At 43.7% G+C, this 17,316-nt stretch overlaps 1 long non-coding RNA gene across 2 annotated transcripts in view; it reads right to left on the bottom strand.

Annotated features, from left to right (window-relative positions):
* Nucleotides 1-15,580, bottom strand: part of LOC119261015 (uncharacterized) — a 40,190-nt gene extending 24,610 nt beyond the window's left edge. For both annotated transcript variants that reach the window (XR_008549289.1, XR_008549288.1), the window contains exons 1-2: nucleotides 15,456-15,580; nucleotides 7,311-7,377 (exon numbers count right to left, since the gene is read on the bottom strand). This is a non-coding gene — a long non-coding RNA (uncharacterized LOC119261015). The remainder of the gene's footprint in view (nucleotides 1-7,310; nucleotides 7,378-15,455) is intronic.
* Nucleotides 15,581-17,316: the final 1,736 nt, after the last annotated feature.

Genomic DNA, 17,316 nt, shown 5'->3' on the forward strand with positions numbered 1-17,316 from the left:
CGCATTCCAGGATCCTACCCAACAGAGCTGAAAAAAATGCGGCCTGTAAGGAGGATTGAAACGGAGGAAGTCTTCTGAGCTTCCCCGCAGTCTCATCTGTCCAGGCCCCCTTGAAGGTGTTTGTAGCTGGGTGCTGTGGACTCAGCTCCTGAGGCAACATAGCTGCAAGGAGCTCAGAACAAGTAACAAAAACTAAGCCTGGTTAAATAGAAAGAAATGTTTTAAAATATTGTGTCACTTCCTGAATTTCCAGAAGCACCAGAGAGGACTAGAGGTCACAGGGCCAAGATCAACCTCTCAAACCACAGCAGAACCGATGCCTGTGCACTGCCTGTGCCCCTTGCTGTGACTGTCCCTGGAGTCCTGGAGCTCTCTATCTCACCAGCACTGGTGTGGAGGCCCGGCTGTGGCTCCGCCGCAGAGGACCTATTGGGCAGAGTCTTGTCATTGTCCTCATTCACACTGCAAGGGAGGCTGGGAAAGTGTGACTCTGGCCTTGGAAGTGCACTCTGCTTCCTACAAGATCTATCACGAGGGGCAGGCCTGACATTGAGGAGCAGCTCGATGCTTGCTCTAGACAGCGGTGATATTTGTCAAGCACCTGGGAGCCTAGGACCTAGTCTAGTTTATCTAAGACAGGCAGGTGTGCAGTGCCTATTTCTTGTAGAAAGGGCTGCTGTCCACTGTGGAGATGCTGACTGTCTATTCCTTCCCTCTCCTGGATTTGCCCTGCTGCTGGAATATAGAGAATCAGAGAGGAAACATGGTCTTTACCTTCCTTCCCGTTCATGTTTGGATGCATTTTAAGAGATAAATTGAGGCACATTAAAACATCTAAGCGTTTATTTGAATATATATCAATCCTAATTGAGGCAATAAGGGGAAGTGATAAGGAGCTCACTCACAGGAGCTCCAGGCAGGGTTTGTTTTTTTTAAAGATTTATTTATTTGTTTATACAAGCACTGGGTACAGGCAGAAGCACGGGAGGGTGAGAGAATTCACCAGAGCCAGAGCGGGGAATGGAACAGGCAGACTGATGAAATACACTGCTGAGGGGAGCAGCGGGTGGCAGGAGAGGTCTGCGTGCCATGTGGGACCCTCACCCGGCGGCCGGGGATCGAACTGGTGCTGCAGAGGCTGCAAGCAGCTTCGCAACCCAGCGCTCAACTGCTGCGCCACCAGGGAGGCCCTCCAGGCAGGGTTTTGATAGAGTCAGGGAAGCAAAATAAGAGTTATTTGATCGTAGTTTCCGTGGTCACCTTATTTGGGGAGGCCTCGTTGGCTGTGATGGGTTGTCCTTGGGTTTTGATTTCTTCATTTTGAGGTGTTTATAATACAAATTCAGGTCTTGGTTTCCTTACGTAGGTGCTCAGGCATTAAAGCAAGCTCAGTCTAAAGGCTCCTCGCTTCATTAGGAATAGAGGAAGTTATCCCCTATTCCAGGCCACACGGCCTGTTTGTTTTTTTATTCCCCCCAAAGATGGAGAGCACTGGTTTTCAAGCACTTTCTCACACAAGATGAGAAATAATCATTTCTAGGTTATAAGGAACCCAGCAGGTCTGACCACCTAGGCCACCGGGGTGGGAATGTGAAAGTGAGAACAAGAAGGAATCTGGGCTCATCTCCGGCTGTATTGCCCTCTCCCCTTCAACGCCACTCCACCACTGCACTCTCTTTAAAACTGAAATCATTTTTTTTAAGATTTATTTATTTATTTATACAAGCACTGGGTACAGTCAGAAGCATGGGAGGGTGAGAGAATTCACCAGAGCCAGAGCGGGGAACAGAACAGGCAGACTGACGAAGTACACTGCTGAGGGGAGCAGTGAGCGCAGCAGGCGAGGTCTGCGCGCCATGTTGGACCCTCGCCGGTGGCCGGGGATCGAACCGGTGCTGCAGAGGCTGCAGGCAGCTTCACAGCCCAGCGCTCAACTGCTGCGCCACCGGGGAGGTCCCAAAACTGAAATCATTTTTAGAGCTGAAGACTTGGTTGTGTGAATCTATAGATGGGAGAGAGGGGTCCGCATACCAGCCGATTCAGAGTGATTGTCATTTTCCAAGTCTGACTTCCATTATAGAAAAGGGCAATGCAGTGACAGATGATGTAATCTGTTGGAACCACCGAAGCCTGAGGACACTAGAGCCACTATCTCACTTTATTCCTGCTCCCGCCAAGCGCTGACATGAGACTGGGGAGATGGATGGCTGGGGAGAATTTTTGGCCAGGCACCTGAAGGTCAGAGTCAGTTTTCCAGACCCTGAAGACTATTCCCTTTAAAGACACTGGGTCTTTCGGGTCTTTCTCTTCTTCTGAATCTGTTTTGTTTTTGTTTTTTTTTTTTCTTCCCCAACTAGGTCCCTTCTAGCTTGCAGATAGCACAACTACAAATCACAGTTCATTCACACATCTGAGATGCCATATGCTAACTCACGGCAGGACTTGGAGTAAAAAAAGCAGGGAAGTAAAAAACTTCCTTCTTCGGCTCACTATGACGCCCACCAAGTCTCACCCAGGAGGACTGTTGAGGACAGAGAACAGCTTGTCTAATGCCGACATAGCTCAAATCCCAGATGGAGTTGACATTTTCTACAGTTCTCTCACTGCTCGGCAGATAGTAAGAGCTCAGATTTTTCAAGTAATTGGTTGCTCACTGCCAGCAAACCCAGCGACTTTTGAGGTACAACATGTGTCCTCCTCCTCGTGCATCTTGTGTGTTTGAGTTGCAGCCAATTACACTTCTCCTGGGAGCTGGCAGATGGGTCACGTCTCTGTCGGCTGAGGAAGAAGTAGATGCACAAAGCAAGTTCAGAGTTAAAAGCCCAGAGTTAAAAGCCCTCATTTTCCCTGCATTCCCACAGGTTCTTCTAGCACATTTTCCCAGGCAAGTAGTGTTAGTTTCTGCGCATGTTGATAGGGCTGGATCCATTTAAACAGAAGGTAAGAAGGGCAAGCATTTGCTGAGTGCTTACCATGTGCCAGGCACCATCCTAATCACTAGCTTGAATGTCTGATCTCACACGATGAGGAATTACTATCATCACTCCAAGTTTAGGAGTGAGGAAACTGAGGCACCAACTGGCCTGAGTAACCTGCGCAATGTCGGAATCAGTGAGAGGCAGAGCTGAGATGTGAACGGTGGCTGCCCCCACCTCAAGGCTCATGTTCCCCAGAATAATAATGACAACAACAATCCTAACACAGCAAACTCTTCCATACCATGCCAGACTCAAGTCTGAGGATTCTAGGTAAATCAACTTCTATAATTTTCATAATAGGAGGAAAGTATTCATAGAAGCTCACTTTCATAGGCAGAGGAAACTGAAACACAGAGACATTGAGGAACTCATGGTCACTCGCTCATGGTCACACAGCCAGTTAGTGGCACAGCGGGGATTTGAACTTAGGCTCCAGGCTATATGTTTTTAGCCACAGGCTATTTTGGGAGCTCTTCCCTGGATTTAGCCACAGATTCAACAAAGCTGTATCTCCTCTCGCATGACAGGAAGGAAAATGCAGCTTCCTTTCAGGAGTTCTTTTGGTTTAATTCTGTGCTGAGTGGATCTGGGTAAAGCTATTAGCACCTGCATGGACATTTCCGCTCCTCCCACATGCAGATGGCTTTCGTGGGTGGTCCAAGTAGCCTCAGCCATTTCCTGCGTATAAAGAGTGTGTTTTGTCTTTAAATGGGGGTTCTTCTACAGGAGAGGATCGATGACTTCCAACCTCCTGAGCCCCATATCAGAGTAAACAGTACTTCTCAAAGAACTCTGGTTCCCGTTAGGGCAGCGGGCTAGCAACAGGCCCCAAGTTCAAGAGTTGCTCCAGGGTGAGTGTACAGGACCCCTGGAGTCTCAAGGGCCCAGAGCATCCAGAAGTTGATATGAGATGGGCTCCTGGGATTGTAACAGTGGTGACCTTACCTGGTGCCACACCCTCTAAGCTGGCACTGCTCTCCCTGATGCCCAAGTGGCATGCTCCCCACGGACTTTCCTAGAAAAGAGACTGATTTCCACCTCTTGGTGCCTGGAGTTGTTAGAAGTAGACTTCTATTCAGACCTCTCAGCATGTGGGTATAAGACGAGCCTGACGGCAGACAAGGGTGGACAGAAGGCCCTGGAGATCTTGGGGTCCTGGCTCTGTCTTCCCCCACCCCTTCCCTGTCCCCTCTGGTTGTATGGAATCAATGACTCATTCTTTGAGTTCTATGAGGTTGGATTTGCCTCTGTCTACTTCCTGGGAACCATCCAAAAAGACTTAATGAGTTAATATTTGAAAAGATGCTGAAGCTTTAAAGTCTGTGGTTCTTTCTATACAGATGTTAGCTCAAAAGTGAGCTCTCACTCTATGGGCAGCTTGGTCATGATGTCCCAGGAGCCTCGCCTAAGCAAATACACCCTGTGGCCACCTCTGCCAAGGGCTATGCATACCCCAAGTATGCTTGTGCACTACTGCTCAGTACAGTAGCTTCCAGGGCTGCCATAACAAGGTGCCATAGCCCGAATGGCTTCAACAACAGAAATTTATTGTCTCACAATTCTGGAAGATGGAAATTCAAGATCAAGGTCAGTAAAACCAGTTCTTTCTGAGAGAAACCTGTTGCATGCCTCTCTCCTAGCTCCTGGTGGATTGCTGGTAATCTTTGTGTTTCCTGTCTCATAGAGCCATTGTTCAGTCTCTACCACTCTCTTCCCTTTCTGGTAGGCATCTGCCTCTAAAATTCCTCTTCTTATAAGACACAATAATACTGGATTAAAAGGCCTCTCTGGTGGCGCAAGGGGTTAGGACGCAGCACTATGAAGCTATCCGCAGCCACTGCAGTACGAGTTCAATCCCCTGCCAGGGAGCTACCCACATGGCGCAGCAGAGCTCTCCTGACTTGCCCACTGCTCCCTTCAGCAGTGTATTTCAGTTGGTCTGCCTGTTCTGCTCCCCACTCTGCCTGTGGCGAAACCTCTTAGCCTCCTCACCTCTGGCCTGTACCCAGTTCTTGTATGCATAAATAAATAAATCTTTTAAAAAATATATTGGATTAGAGCAGACTCTAATTGACATCATCTGCAATGACCCTGTTTTCACCTAAGACCCCATTCTGAGGTACTAGGGAATAGGGTTTCAGCCTATGATTTTGGGGGTCAAATAATTAAACCCATACCACTAGGAAATCAAGCAAAGAGGCTAAAGAACAAGATACTGCCTTGCCTATAATCACCCGACTGGGGGTTAAGACAGTGCCCTAATTTTGATGGTTCGATGGGATTTTTTAATTTTATGAATGCTGTGAAAGTGGTACACATTCTGTAGAAGCTGAGGTAGGATATTCAATGTGAAGCTGGTTGCAGTAAGAGAAGGCTCCCTGTCAGCATTTCAACTTGCAGTATGTTCAACTCACAGTGGCTTAACTGGAACATCATCCCATTGGAAGTTGAGAATGATCTATAGATGAAGGAAAGCTCTGACCCTGGATTTGAATTCTGTTTCTGATTTACTCTAGCGTAGTGGCCCTGGGCAAGACATTAACTTTCTGGGTTTGAAAAATGAGCTTCGGTGGTTTTCAAAACACTTTCCAAGGAGCCACTGGGGCCTGTTCGGGTTGGGAGTGTGGCAGGTTGGTAGATGGCTGACACCCCCACACTCCCTTCACCCAGGGGTGTGCCCAGTGGCACACCTCTGAGGACGGGATTATTCTACCACTGAAGTAGTTAAGCATTCCCAGTGCACGATCATAGCACACAGCACACTGACTTTTAATCAATCTTCTTGTTGTTTTCAGTTCTCTGCATACAATGCACTCCCCTCTGGCCTGTCCCAGGGGCAGACAATTCAGGCAGAGGACTCACAGATTCCCACTTTTGTCTGCATTTATTCAACCATAGTGGTCCCTCCTTTTTTTTTTTTTTTTTTTTATAGTTGTCCCCTTTAAAGAAAAATTTTGTTTGAATAGAGTACTGTGTAAAATTTCTTTAGTCCAGAAAACAACTAAAGGCTCACTATTTCCTTCCAGTTCTAAGATCCTAGGTATCTATAAAATCAGTTTCAATCTTTTTTATAATTCCAATTCTCTATCTTTCAGAAAGTTCATCCTATCCACTATTTAAGAAACATTGCACTAAAGATTGTTTAAACTATGACAAACATTTTCAGTTCTTATTACCAGGAAATGAACTAGTTACCTGATATGTCTAGAAACTTGTGCTGTCACGTCAAGTTTTGAGATAAAACACTGTTATAAATTGATTGGCAAGTAGGTAGGGGATACATTCAAGTCTCCCTCACCAGTTAAGAAACAGAATGAGGTTATGTAGATTTAAAGGACAGGGTTGAAAACAAAGGAGTTAAATTTGACTGGCTGAAGAGCAGATTAGGGACAAAGAAATGTTGACTTGGTTGAAGGCATTTGGCTAGTTAGAGGGCAGTTCTAACTAGTATGGAGAGGTCTGCTTCAGGTAAGTAGAGATTTTATTTTCTGTTGGCATGCCCCCCCTCCTCTGGGTAGCTCCCCTCCTCTGGGTAGCCCCCTCCTTTCTATTTGTGTATCCCAATTCCAACCAGCCTTGGAGCACAGCTCAAGGTCATTTGCTTCTACTTGTCCATGCTGTGTCAGAAAAGCTGTGTCCATAAGTACAAATCTAAAAGAGAAAGAAGTTAGGAAAGTTTTTTCTCTCTCTTTTATGCTCTTAGTGTCTGAGTCCAATTTAACCATTTGCCTTGCTCATATTTTTCTTTCTCTAAGGTGAAGAGTTGTGAGTTGTAGGGAGGATGGGCATCTTAATGGAGGTCAAACAAAACAGATCTTTGCTTCCAAGCTGTGGGGTAGGAATGGGCTTTAAAGTGGAGAACAGTCTTTTCTCTCAAGCTGCTCATTGAAATAACACGAAATATCATACATACATAATTTCTGCTGGGGAGGAAGAGCTTTCCTGTAAGCCTGTCCCAAAGTGTTTATTTTGTCAGCCAGTGAAAATGCCAATTGTTATGTGTCTGTACAGCTGTGGTACCACCTTTTTGTCAAAGACTACTGGCCCCCACCTGGGAACCTGTGTCCAAAGGCTCCCCCAACTGAGTCATAATAATCAATTCTTCTTACCCCCTAGCATCCCTATACTGTCCCTGCCGATGGTGTAGAACAACAGCCTGCTGAGATGTTCTCACTGCTTTCATTTTTTAGAAAAGAGAAGCAAATACTTGATATGAAATAATAATCACTAATGCTTATTCAGTTCTTGTTCTTGTGTCAGACACTGTTCCATGTGCTTCACCTATATTAACCCATCTAATTTTCCTGACAATCCTAGGAGGGTGGTACTTACCAATGAGAAGCAGGCACAGAATGGATAAATAGCTGATTTACAGGAGCTGGGATAGAATCCAGACAACCTATGAAGTTAATAGAAATGCTGCTTAGGTTGCATTTCACATGTGCTTTTAGAGGCAGTTATTGACTTGCACACATTTTCTTGTCATTACAATCCCAACAGGACTAGAAATGGAGAATTAAGGTATTTAGAAAGCAGTAGAATAGTGTATGATTCATAATCTAGAACAGAACTATTGTTTATTCCACTTGCTCTTTGGTGAGCTGAGCAAGAGAAAATTCAACCTGACAATGTTTTTGTTTTCATAAATGTGGTGCAAACATGCTGTCCTTGGTGCCCACCAGTTCCTGTGGAGGAAGAAGAATTTCTCTGGTATCTTTCCATTGGTGATGGAGGCAGATCCAGAAACAAGGGAAGGAATGTAATCAGTGAAATGGAGGTTCTTGGGACAGAGATTTAGAGTGGACAGGAGGAAATCATTGACTCAAGAGAAAAAGTAGTTTTCTATCTTTGCATTCTGCCTACCTATAATTTCTGGTTTTATCTTGCAACTTCTATCAAGTTATTTCTTTGTTTAGTTAACAGAACAAAATTTTGATTTGACTTCATATAAATAGAATTAAGCTGTGTTATGGAACATTCTGGAAGACATGGGTTACTCCAGTCTCCCTTCTCTTCTTTAGACCTTTGTTCAAAGTCTATGTTACGATTTGTTTCCTCACTTCCAGAGAGTCCCTTCTCTAATTCATTCTCTGTGCTGTTGCCTGTAGTATGTGTCCAAAATTTTGAATCTGATGTTTTCCCCTCATGTACAAAGCCCTGAAATTATCTCCTTTCCTAGGAAACAACCCTGAAACTCAACCTCTTTCCACTTATCCAGGTCATGTCTTAGGCCCTTTCCTCACCGTTCTACCACTCGAAAGTCTTTCCATTTTTTAAAGACCTCTCTCATATGTTACAACTACTTATAAAAGGTCCCCAAATTCCCAATATAATGAACTTGATCCTCCAGCAAGTCCATCTGGCAAGACCAGCATCCTATCGGCTCTCAGGATGGTTTTAGACCATATTGAATTTTTTGGAATTCCAATTTCAAGGTTATTCTGTCTACACCCCTAGAGCACCTGGACCTAGTGGTAGGATCAAAAGAAAAAAAGTCTCATTTCTTCTAATTTTCCTTCTGATTCTTGAATAGTGTCCCCCTCCCCCCCCAGCCCCATCTTTAGATGCCATTTTAGAAACAGCAATCTGCTACACTGACATTCTAATACGTGTAGTTGGACATATTACAATGTGGTCAGATGGTTCTCAGATGATTTTAAGTTCTTTTGAGGCATTTAATTATGACCACATGCTGCAGGTTCAATTTGAGGGTAGGCTGACTTTTTTTCTTGGAACTGAGCGCTGAAGTCTAGTGTTATTCTTCATTTTTTTTAGAAAGCAGTCTCAAAAATTTACTAATTTATAAATCAAACAAATGAACACATACACACACATACACACAAACAAGCAAACAACAGAACATTAGAATTACCAAACGCCATTCTCTTCCTCAAAGAAACCAACACATTTCAATATAATTAAAAGGTTTTGTTTTGTTTGGGTGGAATAAAATGCTGTGGTTAATTTACCAATTGCTTCCCTGGAGTTTGTCAAAATTTGCTGCAAAACTCCCACTCACTTTTCCTCTTCCTCCCAGTTTATATTTCATCTCTCTTGCATAGTTGCTAACTTTGTATGAGGCTCCCTTTAGTAGTAGGGGGTAAAATGATAACTGTTGTCCTAATCTGGACCAGAAGATTTCCGATTGTGTCCCCAGGATAAAGATTAAATGATATAACTTAATCTTTGAATTAAATTTGAATTTTTTACATGGGTTCTTTATACAACTAATTTAATATGCTATTCTTGTTTTTGTTTTTGCTTTGCATAGACAAAGTGGGGTGTAGGCCAGGGGTGTGGGAGGGTGAGAAGATTCACCAGAGACAGAGTGGGGAACAGAATAGGTGGATGTATTGAAATACACTGCTGAGGGGAGTAGTAGGGAGACTGGAGAGGTCTGCTGCACCACATGTAGGTCAGCTACCTGGCCTGGAGCTAACTCAGGCTGCAGCAGAGAAAGCTTGATAGCACTGAGACTTAATCCTTACACCACCATGGAGGCCCTAATATGCTATTCTTGTTTTGGAGAAAAATAAAAGAGAGACCACCTTTACTTTCCAAAACAAAAACAATAAAGAGATAAGCAGAAGCTGTGGCATTAGAAATAGTGCAGATTTCCTCTTGTCAATACAAGGAGAGCAGGACCCTGTTTTAACTCTTGACAGTGGAGTCACAGTTAAGCTGCCCACCGATGTTGAAGAATAAATTACACTGGCAAGTGTTCTACACACACTTGGTATGATCCATTCGGCTCATCAATTTACATAACCAACGCTGATTTTGATCAAGAGTATTGACTGGAAACCTATTGAGTTATTAAGGATGACTAAAATGTGGCTAGGGCAATTTTTTATAATTAAAAAAATCAGCCTCAGTTCAGGAATAACTAAAAAGAATTTTGTTTTTGTGACCCTCCCTTTCCCATTTGAGTTTTTGCCCTTAGGAAGTAGCAATGGCTGCGCCGTTTTAAGGCTTTACATCTTGACTAAGGAGGACATTGTGGGAATCCTTCCAAACCCCTCAAGTGTGCTCCAGTCTCCATGTCAAGTCTGGTTCCCACAGAACCCCTCATGAGCCCCTCTGTGACCATTTCTTCTTCCCTCCTTGTCTGCTCTCTCTAATGGAATCATTCCCAGTCCTCTGGGCTCCCACAGCACTAAAAAAAAGAATCCCCTGACCATTCTATCGTCCCCTTCGGTGAAGGGCAGAATCAGACGTTTAGCAGTGACCTAATGTAGTGGGGAGAGACACGAGTTGGTCCTCAGTGAAGCTCACCTGAACCTTACATAATGTTATAATGCAATGTTACTCAATAAAAAAAATTAATGGATAGAATTCATCATGAATTAAAAAAAACCCTTTCTCTTAAGACTATCACATGGTATTGTAACTTTCTGTTGGTTAGTCATTTACACCCCCAGGCTAATCTACTAGGGATATGGGGCAACTGGCCTTGTCCGTCTGTCCCTTCCTAACCCATCCATCCCTATGGCAGACCTTGTCCTTTTCACCGTCTCTTTCCACCTCCACTGGCACATCTTCCTCCCTCTCTCACCATACTAGCCTATAAAGTCTTAGTGAGTGAATAAATGATCGCGTGTCTGGAAAATATCCCCTAACGCTACTCACGTAGGCAGACTGTCTGGATTGCCTATGGCTCATCGCTGCTTGAGTAACTGTTATTCATCCCAAAAAGATTAGAGGGGGCTCTGTCAGATGTCTGTAAGCTAATTGCCAAGCCCCACCACAGTGTTTTGATCTGCTAATATGAATACTCATGTTTTAGTTTGCTTGGGCTAGCGTAACAAAGGGCCCCAAACTGGGAGACTTAAGTAACAGGTATTTGTGCCATCACAGTCCTGGAAGTTAAGTCCAAGACGAAGGTGTGGGCAGGATTTGCTTCTCCTTGGCTTGGAGATGGCCACCTTTTCCCTGGCCCTCACATGGCCCTTTTTCCTGTGCTTGTACCCACATCTCTGGAGTGTCCCCTTCATTTTATAAGGATACCAGAAATATTGGATTAGGGCCCCACCCTAAAGGCCTCATTTTAAGTTAATCACCTCATTGTAGATCCTCTTTAGTTACATTCTGAGGTACTGGGGGTTGGTTCCTGAGCATATAAATCTGGGGGGTTGGGGAAGATGGACACAATTCTGCCATAATAGGTCCTGACACAAGTTTCACTATCAGTAGGTGGATTTATAATGATCTACCACAGAATGAATAGAGGGCTGCTTGCCCTTGGAATCAGCCAGGGCTATGGGAACGACTTTTCTGAGTGGCTCCTGGTTCACATCTTGATGTTCACTAGTGCAGCCTCCAAGAGCATTTCAGTGGGGCAGAGCTGTGGCAGACAGGCTAGTTAGGCAGGAGGACCTGTTGGGCTAAAGAATGTGTTGAGAGGGGCCTCCCCTGGTGGCACAGGTGGTTAAGCGCCGCACTGTGAAGCTGTCCACAGCCTCTGCAGTGCCGTACAATCCTGGCGGCTGGCGAGTGTCCCACATGGCATGGCAGACCTCTCCTGTCTCGCCCGCTGCTCCCCTCAGCAATGTATTTTGTCAGTCTGCCTGTTCTGTTCCCCGCTCTGTCTCTGGTCAATCCTCTCACCCTCCTGAGCAATTGGCCTGTACCCCGGTTCTTGTATAAATAAATAAATAAATCTTCAAAAAAAAAAAAAAAAAAGAATGTGTTGAGAACTCTGATTCATTGGAAAATGGTGGATTGTTTTCTAACAGGGACTGGCAAACCTTTGCTGTAAAAAGAGACAATAACAAAAAACAAAGAGAAACCCCACCGACTGGGAGAACATTTTTACACACAACACTAATCATAAAGAACTGATCACAAAAATCTACAGAGAGCTGATGAGACTCAACAAAAACAAAATAATCCAGTCAAAAAATGGGCAGAGGAGTAAAAAGAAACTTCTCTGAAGAGGAAATGCAAATGGCCAACAGGCATATGAAAAAATGTTCAACATCACTTGCAATCAGGGAAATGCAAATCAAAATTACCATGAGATACCATCTTACACCAGTGAGAATGGCACATATTAAAAAAACTAGCAACAACAAATGTTGGTGAGGTTGTGGAGAAAAAGGAACTCTCCTGCACTGCTGGTGGGAGTGCAAACTGGTCCAACCACTGTGGAGAGCTGTGTGGAGATTTCTTGACCTACTAAACATAGAGCTTCCATATGATCCAGCAATTCCACTCCTAAGTATTTACCCAAATGACACAGAAACAGTAATTCCAAAGGGCACCTGCACGTCTATGTTTATAGCAGCACTATTTACAATAGCTAAGATATGGAAACAACCCAAATGCCCAAAAATAGAAGACTGGATCAAGAAGATGTGGTACATATACACAATGGAATATTACTCAGCAATCAAAAAGATAAACACATGCAGTTTGCAGCAACATGGATGGAGCTAGAAGGGATCATGCTCAGCGAAATAAGTCAGAAAGAGAAAAGAAAAATATCGGATGGTCTCACTCACAGCAGGAATTTAGAAAACCTAAATAAGAGACCAGGAAAAAGACTAATCAATGCAAACTAATAATCAAAATCAACAAGAAACTTTAAACCAGAGACACACTGTGGGTTGGGGGGGGGCGGATTAAGGAGGGTGGAAAGAGGAAGAACTAGAGTCAAAATAAGGGGGGGGATGCAATTGTATGGGGAATATAACCAAAATGAAAATGCATACATTGTACAAAGATGAAAAATGATGTAAGAATTATATAAAATAAAATATTTAAAAAAAATCAAAAACAAAAACAAAAAACCTTTGCTGTAAAGAGCCAGATGATTTTCTGACTATAAATACTATCTGGACTACTGAAGAATGGCCAGATCATAGCCACAGGCAATGCCTGAACAATGGGCGTGGCTGTGTACCAGTAAAATTGTGTTTACAAAAACAGGTGGTTGGGGACCTGGCCTACAGACTTAGGTAATCCTGGTCTAGAGCACCACCTTCCTGAGTTACCTGAATTTGACTTACACACATTCGGAGCCTATCGTTTGAGCTATTTTACAACTTAGTAAGTTGCAGTCAAAGCACAGGAGGCACAAAGTGTGTCATCTCCAGAGACGTAAATTTTCCTATCTGAGAGCTTCCATGGACTTAGTTCCCCCTTCTTGGAAGAAGGTAGTCTTGCCTGACTTTGCACTATTCTTTCAATATTCCTGACTTATAAATGTTTTCATTGGATTCTCCAGTTCTATTCCTTCATTCATAACCAGTTAAGTAAAATCTTTAACATGTATTTATTTTGTATCGACAAGAGAGTCATTAAGTTAATCTTTTTCTTTTTAATCCTTTAACAAACTGGGCACCTCTCAGGAAGGACTTGGAAGCTATGCCAAGAGCACTGAGGCTTTGCCCTCTGGGGACAAATGGACAATGTTTTGTTCTCACACCTTTATCAGTAAATATATTTTAGTCACACTTTCTTATTACATCATTATAAGATACTACAGACACACTAACTGACATAAACATACACACAAAAATATAACACAGAATTTCTAATAATTTCTTTGCGTACCCACTGGATCATCTTCCTAAAGTCCCTGGTTTCCTTTCCAGTTGGGAGACCACTTTTTGTCAACAATAAGGAACCAAAAACATTATCAAGTTGAAAAGAAAACACACACAGTGAAGTGCTCCGCGTTAACCTCAACAACGCAACACAAAGCACACTGTTGTGAAAATCACTGTTAGACTTGATTGACCCAAGGGGCCATCAGAACTTCTCTTAAAGAGAGAATTGCTCTTGTTTTTGGAAAGCCACTTCATGCAATCAATCGGGTATGAAAGATGAGCCAGATGGAAGCAGGTTCAATATGACAAGTTGAACTGTCCGTGGAAGGTTAAGTCATGTTTACTAAGTCATGTTTACTGGAGGCTGGGGACAGTTAGGAATCTGGCAGAGAAGATGGAAGAGGGTCTGGTCTGGAGAAGGAAGGTCCTGAGCTGCAAGGCGGGGAGTGAGGTGAGCGCTCAGAGTGGGCTAAGGCCAGTGAGACACAGAGCACCCTACAAGTATCTTTAAGCCACAGTATTGACCATCCCTTTCCCTGTGCTATCACGACATTATGTTCAGCAAAATATCTCATGCACAACCCGAGAATTAGACATGAAGAAAACAGACAATTGTTCCAAAATTCTTCAAGGTGACCTGAGATGACAGCCTGTGCCTGCCCAGGGAGTGAAACTGAGGTGCCAGATTCAGGCACGAAGCAGAGAAGGAGCCGTGGGTGAACAGACTCGGGGTGCAAACTGAAGAGTGTGGAGGGGGAGCCCCTGTCAGCGATAATGGACTGGAGGGCCTGAACAATGTCTCCTCGTATTTAAGGAAAGATGATCCTGGCTGCTGGAGTACTTGGAGAATTTCAAGTCACCTGTTTTGAAAACGTGGTGATAGAGTGGAAAGAAGAGACATTAGAACTGGGAAACCACTGACGACATTTCTGGAATATCTGGCAAGGATGATGAGAACAGAATGAAGGCAGAGGGGTCCTCCTTCTGGAGATATTTCGGGGGCAGAGACAACAGGTCAGCTTGATGATTCACTCTAGGGGTGACAAAAGAGTGGAGAGGAACATTTGCGTAGTTTTGGCAGTAGGGTGGCTGCTGACCTGCCATTCTCTGAATTAGGAAACAATAAGGAAAAGGTTTTCAGGAAGACAAGGGTTCACTGCAGGGTGCACTTGATTTACAAAACCTCCTGGAGGAAAAGGCCATAAAGAGTTGAGAATACAAGTGATATCTGGGGAAACAGATCAGCGCCAAAGACACATCTCTGATAATTATTTTATTTACTGCCCTTTGATAAATATTGGGAAATAATACTCCTTTACTTTTGCCATTTTAAAGTTTTTAGTGACTGGGCAAAGGACATGCCAAATTCTGAGGATAAATGATTAATAAGATCCTTTAATAAGACTCTAAGTCTCAGCAGAGGATTTGGCCACGGACTGAAAGCAGAGAGGTAGGCGTGGGGACCCACTGGAAACCCCAGAGTTGGTATAATGATTATTTTAAACTGAAGACATTTAAAATTCAACAGATGAGCAAAGAAGGCTTTCAGAGCTTCCCTTATCTGACTAAAAGGAGAAACTTTTGAGAAATAGGGATCCCTATACACTCCCTCACCGAGGGGAATGTGCCCCCGAGAATGAGAGCAGATCTACCATAAATCCCATCTCTAAGAGGAGTTTTTGGACCCTGAAGAAGCCAGAAAGACAGCTCAGACACGTATAGACAGACTTTATCATAAACTTTCTTATCTACTGTTTGCTCTCCAAAAAACCCCATTTGTCTTTCCTAAAGAGACGTACTTATTCTTACATAGGAGCCTTTCTTCCCCCATTCCCCCCGTCACCTACTAAGTTAGTGATGTAAGCCCAAGTTCTAACCACCCCTTTGAGTTACTTATCACTAGCACGCCTGCTACTATGCTTACATTTGTTAAGTTAGTCTTTTTTTAGTTCCAACTACAAAGGTGTCATCTTCAAGTCTTTCCTGTTGTATTCTATAAACTCTTTCACAGTTTTTGCTCAGAGAGAACCCATGGGTCTACGAGAAAGAATGGAGACTCTGATACCATAATGAGATTTTTGTTGTTGGCTATGACTTTGGAAATAAGGAATGTTCAGTGAACACACATTCCAGAATTCCAAGCCTACACATTCTGGCTCAATTTCAACATGTTGACTCTATTAATGGATACTTGAAATGTACACCATTTTCCATTATTTATGAAATTGCCTTAGGATGGAATTTTCTTTTCTTCTCCCATCAGAATCTCAGTGTTGCTTTAGTGCCTAACATGCACTTATGTGATTCTTTGTAACATCAAGAGCTCTAATATTTCCTGAGTTTTGACCATTTGATTTCTCCAAGACTGCTTTCCTTCAGGACTTCTTCTCTGAGAGGGCAGGTGTACAGACTGAGGAGCAGAAAAGCAAGATGCTTAAAAAGATTCCAGGGTTTAAAAAGGAGAGAAAGACTTGAACCATAAGGTATGTATATAAATACAGAGATGTCAGGGCACCTGGAAGAAATGCTTGGTTTCACATTTCAGTGCAAACGGTAGGTCTTACCTCTAGCTTATTTAAAGAATCCTGAGATTTTAAAGCCTGTCCAAGTAGCCAGGAACTAGCTGATGACTACATACTGAAATCATGCAAAACCCATGAGCTCATGTGCTGGGAGATGAAACCGGATACAACAGAAATGGCTTCAAGTGAAATTGCAGTAAGTCTGTATAAGATCATTCAAACCTGAAGAGGACAAAGTGGATAAAACCAGGTCACTGGAATTTGGCGACTTTCTTGCAATGACTTGTAGTAAAATGAAACTGCTTGATTTTACCCACACCCTTGGAGACTCTCAGGGAAACTAAGAGAATTTGAAAACCAAGAAACACTTTTTGTCGCTCTGTGACTTCAGTGAGTATCATTCTCAGTTGTTTATGAGGTTGTCAAGGTCCAGGTGATCTCCACCAACCTTCCTGTTCTCTCTTCTGGTGCCTTCCCTCGGTGTCCAATTCTGGTGACCGTCAAATAGCTTATACTGAGCTGGAATCTGTAGATTCTCAAAGTACTTTTGCTCTGATATTTTGTCTGTAAATCCAGCCCAGGGTCCCAGAGGCCTGGGCTGGGATAGGATGTTGTTGAGATTGGCACCCTGGGTTTAGATGGCACCAAGGAGGACTTGAGAGCCTTGCTCAGGGACCACCCCCACCCCCATCCAGGTCAAGCACAGAGAGGGAGCAGAGATGCAGACCTGAAGGACAAATCAGAAAGGTTGAATGTAGGTGCTTGCCCCATACTTCAGAAGCCTTCACTAAAGGAGTTTAATGGAGAAACAAAGAGCCAAAATGTAGTCAAACTTGCTTCTCCTAAGATACCAAACTCTTGGTCATTGAAGATGGACTGTAGATATCAGTTGCAAGGAACAGACTCTGTTCCAGTTGTTTTAGGCAGAAAAGACTTATTTCAGATATTTATATGGCTTATAGAATCATTGAGAAAGCTGATGAAGCTAACTCCAAATCATAGTTTCAGGAACAGCTCCCGTGAGTGACACCGAAGAGCCAGATCACTGAGGGATTCTTGGTTTCTCTGCATTTGGAGGCTGCCTTCTCATTTAGGGGGCTGGAGACCATTGCCTGCCAAGATAGAAGGCTGCTGTGATCCAGGGGTCACCTGGCTCATAATGGGTCTGCTGTAATTGGTGGTGCTAATGCATGTGTGGCCCTACTGTGACACTCAGAACGACCTGGAGTCTCTGCTCCCAATACCATAGGCCAACAGATGCTC

Source organism: Talpa occidentalis, unplaced genomic scaffold (assembly GCF_014898055.3).
Source record: "Talpa occidentalis isolate TD23 unplaced genomic scaffold, MPIMG_talOcc4v2.1 talOcc4.6, whole genome shotgun sequence".
NCBI classification, from domain to species: Eukaryota; Metazoa; Chordata; class Mammalia; order Eulipotyphla; family Talpidae; genus Talpa; species Talpa occidentalis.